At 33.4% G+C, this 9,818-nt stretch overlaps 1 long non-coding RNA gene across 1 annotated transcript; it reads left to right on the top strand.

Moving 5' to 3' along the window:
- Positions 1 to 4,653: 4,653 nt before the first annotated feature.
- On the top strand, positions 4,654 to 8,762 carry LOC144478622 (uncharacterized). The gene is made up of 3 exons (XR_013495386.1): positions 4,654 to 5,728; positions 5,858 to 6,146; positions 6,221 to 8,762. It is a non-coding gene; the product is annotated as an uncharacterized LOC144478622 (long non-coding RNA).
- The last annotated feature ends 1,056 nt before the right edge of the window (positions 8,763 to 9,818 follow it).

Below are 9,818 nucleotides of genomic sequence, written 5' to 3'. Positions count from 1 at the left end.
AATGAATAAATACGGTGTCAAGTATGTCGTGTTTGGTATCATTTTAATTGGAAAAATCTGACCAATATATTAAACAAATTTTCATGTACACAAAATTGGAAATAAGAAAGTTAAGTAATCGTTTTTATGCTAGCGTTACAATGTATTCATAGTAATCTACACCGACATGCGGTGGCTGCCTTTCCAGGTTACAATGTAGTTTCGTTCGCCCCGAGTCTCGTTCCATCTCTCTCTTTTATGAGATGTCCCCAACTACAAAGACGAGCCGCGAGGATCGAATGACCGTGCCTTCGGATTCAGTTTGTGACGACTTTCGATTCCTACTCGGCAACATTCATCGAATCATTACTGTACTTGCAATACAGCAATATTTATCTGACCTTTTATAAGTATCCCAAACGAAAAAAGTTAGTAAGAAAAATGATTATAAAAGTATTTGTTTGTCTTTGTTCACCATAAACGTAAAAAATATTAAGATAAAAAGAATGTAATCATTTAAATTCCATGTACATACAAACACTGCTGTTGTAATAGAAAGGTACACAAGTACAATACACAAAAATCTTGTAATATTTGTAAAAGAATTAACCACAGAGCTTCTCCATGTACAGTAATGGTTCGATATCTGTCGCAACTTTTCGATTCTACTTCTGTCGCAGTGCTATTGCTACGCCACTTTTTTTATCGATTTCTTTTTCATTGATCTTTTTAATTTATCGATTTCTTCGCTACGCCGATGCTGAGGTTCGACGGAGTCGATGAACACGTGTGCTGCGGCACGCTCCGCGGCTCCTTTGACTCTAATTCCCGGAAGACAACTCATAATACTATAACAAAACTTTTTTAATTTTAAGATTTTAAAACTGAATTTCTTTTTAACATATTACTGATAATTTTCTGATTAAAATGAGACTAAACATAACATAATTTCACCGTTTTCTTCAATAAGCGTAACGTGTCACAAAGTTAAGATTTCTAAGAGAATTTCATAATAGCATTTCGAAAAAGCCTACAGGCAGGACGTGCCGTAAACCGGGGTAATCCGAAGGGTCATCCTGGTCGAGTGCGCGACGGTACCGAAACCGTAGGAGGTTGACCTGGACGATTGCCCATAGCAAATTACCAATTTATTAATAATTAGCAATTAAACCATCTTTCTATGAATCTGCAAACCATCTTTTGCGTTATCGGTGCTGAGTTTCGAGGAGCTAGTATCTAAACAGCTTCTCACTGTTCCACCATCCTTACTCCAAGGCCCCTTCAAATTCCAGGATTGATGGAAAAAATACAGTAAATTGTTCCGCCACACTTTCCGTCAAACGCGTAGAATTCTGAATGTCTCGAAATCGAAGCCATCTCAAAACCTACCGCGTCGAAGTCGGCGCGATGATCTCTGCAGTTCCTGTCGCGAACGCGAGTCCGATTGATTCATTTGCGGTCGCGACCTCGAAGCAATTTTCTATACTTACCGTCTCGAAATCGAGGAAATATTTGCACCTGTCGTCTCGAAATCGAATCAATCTTTACATCTACTATCTCGAAATCGAAATTAATATCTATACTTTTCTCGAAATCAAAGCCATCTCAAAATCTACCGCGTCGAAGTCGTCGCGATCTCTGCAGTTCCTGTCGCGAACGCGAGATGATTTAATTCACTTGCGGTCGCGACCGTGTGGCTGATGGCGTGTAGAAATGTCTACACTTGCTGTCCCTCGAATTACACTAATTTTATGAGATGTCCCCAACTACAAAGGCTAGCCGCGAGGATCGATAACCGTGTCTTCGGATTCAGTTTGTGACGACTTTCGATTCCTACTCGGCGACATTAACTGAATCATTACTGTAGAACTTTATTATCTGAGTTCTATTCCAATAAAACAGTTAATAATGTTTGAACTTTTACTTCTAACCAAACCCATTATCAAAATTATTGTATAGATGTTAGAATGAATTTTTTGAAATTCTAAAGGAATCTTATTACCAATATTGCAAAAACCAGGGACATATAGTTCTTGAGTACAAAGAAAGATAATTCAATAAAGTCAGAATTCTTGTAGCATTGTCAATTAATTTTGATTTAAGTTATGATTTAAGTCTAGGACATTATTTCTGCAATCTATTGCGATATAAACGCGAACTCAGGAAAAGAAATTAATAGTACAATAATTAAAAATGCCTTACTCATTAGATGTTTAGATTCGTGTATAATATTTAATTTTTTCCATACTACATTTGCACCTTTTAATGTAATTTATTTGATTCTTTGATACAAATAATAGTGTTAATATTTTTTCATCCTTGGCCGTCCATTCAATCTGACTTTGTTTATTTTTAATTATGGTTGCATTCATATAATTTAAATTAAAGTTTCCACTATTCGTAGCTCAATTCATTTAATTCTTCAATATGTTGCGCACCTTCCAAGAAGATCATTTTGAGGTTACCTCATGGTATTTTATATGTCTAAGTATATATTTTACTTACAAGCATTCTTTGGGTCCAAAAACTGTTGAAATTATGTAGCGATGATTTAGGAAGAATGATCTATGATACAGCACTCAACTAACATAGTAGTATAATATTGAAAATCAACTTATCGCACACAAGAAACACGTGCTTGTTCATAAGCGCGGGATAAACGAATGAAACAAACTAGCACATGGTCAGTTTTAAACTGGCGGTTTACCATTAATGTATAGGGTGTCAAAGTATTCCTATACATGGACAAGAAGTAAATCTAGTTGTCAGCTTCAGGGTTGCCATCCGTCTAAATTTCCCTGAATCCGTGTAGATTTGTCCTAATTTTTAGTGCGTCCTAAGATATTTTTTTTTTATTTATACTAAATTACATCAACAACTAGCTTCCTTGAGCTAACCAGCAAATTTGATGAATTAATTATGACTTGCATGCGGTAAATCGCTCAATAGCATTGCCGCTAACATTGATCTAAGATATCAGGAGAGAATTTCTTTAAGAATCTAAATTCTCCGATTTTTATGCATATTCTATCATCAAATTTTTACCGTTTTTCAACCACGATCGGAAATGTCGATAAATGTATAAGAAAACTGGATAATTTTCATTTAATATTGCGTTTATGTTAATTTTAGTTAAAGATATATTCTTATTAATGGTTCAACAAAAAAAGTAATTTATAACTTGAGTTTATTGATTTTATTTTATATAACTTGGTTTTATTGTATTTATTAAGAATTACTCCTGTATTTTTGTTTGTAACAAAATGACAGTGCTTTCCCTGTATAACATTAGTACATTATGCATTTCTAATACATACTCATATCATTTAAATAAATTTTCAATACTACTATTTTTAATTTCAATTTACTTTAACATATATGTCTGAATTTTTCTATTACTTATATAGGAAGCCAAAATAGCACAACCTTTAAAATTGCATTGCCTGTACTCTTATCACCAAATATAGAAAAGAATTTATGTGTATTCTCCAATTTTTGTGCATTTTAATTTCATGTTACCTAGGATAGTACGATAACAGTAGGAATGGGCAGTGTGAGTTAATTTATTATGATGTTTGTAAAAATGAAGGCTCTCACAATGTTACACTATAATCAGTATTAGGATATGAATAAATTGATATCTGTGCTGTGTTGCTGTTATTGTATGGTTCCATGTTTCCTGCTGCAACCATTTTTACACATTCTCCTCAATACTGTATAGTCATACTCTTTCTTGCATAAAGCAAGCTTGTTATACAAGATGAGGGTCTCAATTAGTAAGGTTATCAGAAATACTGTCACTTTCCTTTATTTTAACGATGATCGCAATAATAAGACAGAGAATTCAAAAAATAAAATTTCAATGTAATATTTGATATAATATTAATTATCAATTGGTGGCACACGTTAAGTTGATGTCTTATCATTCTATAAAAGAAACAATACAAAAATCACCACTAGAGGATTAAGAGAATAAAACTATTTAAGTACTTCATTAGTTTATTGTAAATTCTAAAAATATTATTAAAAGGTACAAGCTGTGTGTTTGTTGCAAACACTATTTTATGCTACTTTTTGCCTATTAATATGTGTATATTATGTACATAGCTTGGGTAAATTTATGCAGTAAATACGCAAATGATATACATGAATATGCAAACTGTGTGTAAAATATGTATACAAAATATATAATAGCTATCTGCAGCATAGATTTCATAAATTCGTAAAATTGTATTTAATCAATGCATTTCATATTGCATAAAATGTGTACAAACTATTGGTTCGGTACATAAGTTCGTATGGTTTTAATTTTGATTTAAATTTCCCGCATAACAATTGTCTAAAAATTACAGTTGGTCATACTGGAAAATTGTCCTGTTGCGTAGCTATGGGTGGGATCTGGGAAGTTTGGCTGGTTTGGAAGCCCGTGGAACACAAAAGTGTTCTGCTTGTGTAGGGCTTGTAAAAATTAACTAGTTACACAAAAATCGTCTTCAAAACTTTATTTCCTGGATAACGATGTTATCTCCAAGCCTTCAAAATAAAGTCTGTCTGTATTTTCCCGAGGAATCGAGTTTTCTTCTTGCGTTCCGTCTGGTTTTCCTCCCTCGTCCAATAGAAAAATTGGGGTCCTCTAGCTATATGCTCATTCGTCGGATGGCTCGTCTTCTGGTTGCAGATTGGTGGTTCGACGGTGCCCGTGCGGAAGGGAGTGCGCGGGAGTCGAGGGCACAGGGGTAAAAAGCCCGCCGAAACGAACGGAGTGGGGGTATGCCGCGCGCGAAAATTTCGGCTCGAGGACAGAGTGAGAGAGAGTGAGCGAGAGAGAGAGTTCCGAGAAGTCCCCATCTAATGATTTACGACGTCCTGTACTTTAACAATACGGATTTGTTGTTGTGACTCGTCTAGTTCATGCGACATTGTAGAAGATCTTACGAGTGGCTACGTTACATTGCCCATATTCCTCGATTAGTCTCGCGAAATAAAGAAAAGGCTCGACGATAAATTCGTGGGAACTCTCTCGTTATCTCCTTACATATTCTCAGTTATTCCTCTCGGGTGATACAGTATCTCTATATTAATATACGATATAAATCTGTACTTATATTCGAATTTCCCTCCTGTCGGAATCAACTAAGTTTATCATTTGCATAACCAGAGGCGCTTATTTATAACTACGTTCGCGTGATCACGCAACAGGACATTAGGATGACCAGATGTGACCACTAGGATAACCAGACATTACCACTAGGATGGCCAGAAGTGGCCACTAGGATGAACACTGATAACCACTTGAATGATTACTGATAACTACGTGAATGACCACTGATAACTGCTTCAATAACCACTAAGAACCATTGGAATGACCATTATTGATCACTATGATGGCCACTAATGACCACAGGGTCAACCAAGCGTCAGCAATAATCTATGGAGGTCTACTCTGGGTCAGAGCACTTCACGAGAACACATGTGACGAACACATTCCTAAACACGACTACTTTCAAAAAATGATACTTATATAAAATTCTGTTATTTATACCAGTCATCACATGGACGTCGGATATATCCGGCACTCGCACCGAAAGTGTTAATGATAATGCAGTAAAAGTGAATGTTAGAGTAGTCTATACGGAGATATCCTTATGTTAGTCACTAGCGAATACAAATTAAGCTGTGTTGTTTTTCATACCTTGATCGAGGTTAATGGACTATCTTCCGAGCATAACGTGGATTTACAACTAAATGAGTGAGTTTTTTATTAATAATATTTATGACATTTTTCAAATTAATAGAAAATTCAGTAAAATGTATGTATAAGTTTGAATTAAGTTAAAGATATGTAGATATAGAGGTATAAGTATTATGTTGGTGTTAGGAACTAAAGACTGCGCAAATCTGTGATAGTAAACAAATGGTCTTAAATTATGCTATGGCTTTCATTAGCCTAAAGTTTTTTTTTAAATAAAAAAACCACTGTCCAATATGAACAACACAAAGGAAGGAGAAAAGAATTAGAAGAGGAGAACGTCGCGTCGCGTTGTTCTCGGTGACTCCTATTCGTTTTCTCTTTCCTTTCGGATAAACAAGAAGAGAAAATTCTAACAACGTGTTCGAAATGAAAATGAATCGGTAAAGGATTTAACATAAGCAATATTCGAAGTAATGTAAGTAATTTATTAATTATTTGTCAATTATTTATTGTACGTTAATAAATTGTTGTATACCTTTTTATTTATAGAAAGGCTAGAGAAGAAGATTTAGTGGTAAATTTGAGTTTTATAAGGGCGATAGATGTTATTGCAACACCGATATTGAAAATGATGCCTGGATAACAAGATAGATTTCTCATGGTATTATCATTCTACTCTGTTTTTGTACATGTCACCAATTTTTCTATTGTCTATTTTCATTATAATTGTACTGTAAGAACAAGAAACACTCTTCTTCTTCTTCTTTCTCTGGGTTATTAGGACCAAGGTAGGGGAATAAGTTGTGCAAAAAGAATATTTTATATTTACAACTACTTATAAGAAATTTACCAGAAATGTAATTGGACGATTAAGGGAATAATTTTTACTTTATAAGTCACTTAATATTACATTTATTTGTGAGTAGACTTATCTGGAAGGATGGAGTAAAACCTTTTAATTGCAAAAAGTGTGAAAATCCTTTCGATGATTCAGTGATTGGACAGAAATATATTCAATTATTTGATTAAACTAAGACAAATTGAATGAATATAATGACAAAAACTTTACAATTAATTCATACATTAAGCATACTATGAAAGTATCAAATAAAAAGATATAATTTTTATCAAAAAGGTGAAAAGCATTGTATATTCTTATTCATAGAGAAGGTTAATATAATTTTAAATCAAATATATACAGAATTTTATTGAGAATTACATGAAATATGAATAGGATTAAGAATTTTAATACAATTAAGAATGAACTGTTTAATACAGAATAAATACTGGCATTTTCTGTAAAATTAAATAATGGATTGAAGAAATTGAGGTTCTTATAAGATAAATATTTAACAAGCCTCTAATTTGGTGTATAATTTCATGAAATACAATATATATTTAATTTCATAAAATTGTCTTAAACTAGAGGAAAGTATCAAAGGCAAGGCTCCAAAGACTGAAGCATTGAGTATATTCATGTATATAGAGTACTTTAGTCTAAAAAGAAAGTATACCTCAATTTGGTATCCTTTAAGGAGTTAATAAATATCCTACTTGTAAAGTAGGATAAAATAAAGACATGCATTACAGAGACAATTTCTCTACTACCTTTTACTATAACATCTTTTTTGTATGATAGACCTTATGTTCAAAGATATCGTTTGTTTTCTTGTAAAAAGATATGCTCAGAGAATATTATTCAGTTTGATAATTCATGTAATTATAAATACGAAACTTAATATTAATGAAAATGTAAATTTTTTTCTTATCACTGGACACATCCAATTACTAGGACATTCACATTAATAAAAATATAATAATACATAGCGTGTCTATTACTGAGATGCGTCCAAAACGATGTCACGGTTATTATCTTACGGAAGCCGCGTAGCTCTCGTTCGAAAAGATCTGTCAAAGTAGGGATGTCTATAAAAGATTGATCTTTCAGAGATCAGGATCCCTATGCTAGAGGTGTCCACAACTATTATTCGAATATTTTATTAGATAATCTGCTTGCGAATTTGTTAATGTTCTAAATAAAAACAAATGCTTTTACTGGAGCAGAAAATAGTAAAGGGGGGGATATGCATTCTGTCATTTGTGAAATATTGTAGTACAAGAAGTTCTATGTTACTATTCGTTCGTAAATATTGAACAGTTGACCGAAATCGAAATTATGTATTGTGACTTCAATTGTTGCTAATATTCCTTCTTTTTTAGCTATTAATTGCCCTTTTTCTTAGAGGGTACATGTACTATCCATTTTTCTAAAAACGGGTACGCTAGAACAGAGATAATTGTTTCTTTAGATTCCACAGATTTAACATCAAAATAAGTGTTAAATCTACTTTCTAAGCTGTTTTGTAAACACTGAATTATAGGTTTGTTATATTTTCATTTTTAAACAGAAAGATGGTATGATGGTATGATAGTGGCCTAAAATTTCCATAAATTTGTATGTTCGTCAATTATTTTGCTATGAATTGTATTTAACTGTTCTGTTATTTAATAGTTTGAGTTTTTATAAAATTAGAAACATTATCTTTTACTGTCGGAAGTAGTTTTAGATACTGCAGATTATACTGTATATGAATCTGAGACAATAATTCTGTGATAAGGTCATAGTTATTCATACGTAAATGTTCATGCAAGATTTATTATAATTACTGTTTCTAATATAATGTGTGTTACTTGTATAGTTACACAATCTTTACATCCAAATCTGCTAAATGCCAAGGCAATTGATTTTCTGACAAGGTTATGTGGATTGATCCAGTGACACAACTCCCAGAAAACTTCTGTTCATTGATCATACATCAACAGTTGTACAAACATACTGAAAAATTATATAAATCTTCCATGAGATAAACCAAATATCTTCTACTCATTATTTAAACACTATATCTATAATTTATTTATCTATAATTTATAATATGAACATTTGTATGTATAATATAATTAAATATGTTTCAGCATTAATTAATAATGTCGAGAAAATAATGTATAAAATTTTGGTTGCCTATTTTGAATGATTTTCAAAATATGTAATCTTACATTTTGAAAAACTTGCCAAAATCAACCATTTTTTTTTTTTTTTCAAGAGGAGGGGAATGCATTACGCACACCGACCAGGTGCACGTAGCCGACCAGATGACATTTGTCGGTAGTGTGGGGCTACACATATTGTGCTACCCACTAAACCCCTCCTCGCGCCTCTGCCCTTAACCCACTCACCCCGGACCCGCCTCTCGGCATTACAGCAGGTTGAGTGGGTGACTCCAAAGAGTCCTAAGCCGCTTAACTAAGGCCGCGACGTGCCTATATCCCTAGGTTGAGTATTTCTTACTCTTCTATAATTCGTTCCTCTCCTTGAAGGAGTATTGCGTACTCTTGTTGTCCTTTGGATTATATTTAGAGCTTCCTCTTTTTTTTTAAGAGTGTTAGAAATAAACTGTTTAATAGGCTTTCTATATTTTTTATCTTTAATTTTATCAATAATATGTTCTATTCCGAATTGTCCTGTGGTTTCAAATAACTGTTTCCTTTCTAATTTATTCTTTATACATGCAAAGAGTGTGTGCTCAGTCGAGTCTTCCTGGTTATGGCATAATATACATTTACTATCCGGGTGTCTATTTATTTTATGAAGAAAATTCGAGAAACACCCATGGCCGGTTAAAATTTGGGTAAGATAGAAGTCCAAGACATCAGGACCTCAGTCAATCCATGCTTTGATGTCCCTTATGAAGGAAGCAGTAGTACGTCCTCTGATCGATTGATCCCATCTTTGTTGCCATTTGTTGAGTGTTCTTTCTTTTTCTTCTTTTTTAATGTTATTAATTTTGTGTTTAAGTTGTGGATCGCTATTATCAAGTTCAAGTACTCTATAAAAAATATTTTTCCTTTCTTCAGCTTTAAGTATTAACGGGGGTTGACCTGCTAATACACAGAGTGCTTCATGGGAAGCGGCATGGTAGCTCCTTATTAACCTACATAACCCCAATTTTTGGGTCTGATGCAGGGTAGATATGTTTTGGTTAGTGTTAAAGCCGCTAGCCCATATGGGAGCCCCGTACAATAAGATGGATTTGACAACATTATAATATAGTTTTCTAGTTTTATGGCTTGCCCCTCTTAAGTTGGGTGT

Source organism: Augochlora pura, chromosome 3 (genome assembly GCF_028453695.1).
Source record: "Augochlora pura isolate Apur16 chromosome 3, APUR_v2.2.1, whole genome shotgun sequence".
Classification (NCBI taxonomy): Eukaryota; Metazoa; Arthropoda; class Insecta; order Hymenoptera; family Halictidae; genus Augochlora; species Augochlora pura.
This window is presented reverse-complemented; position numbering and strand designations above follow the sequence as displayed.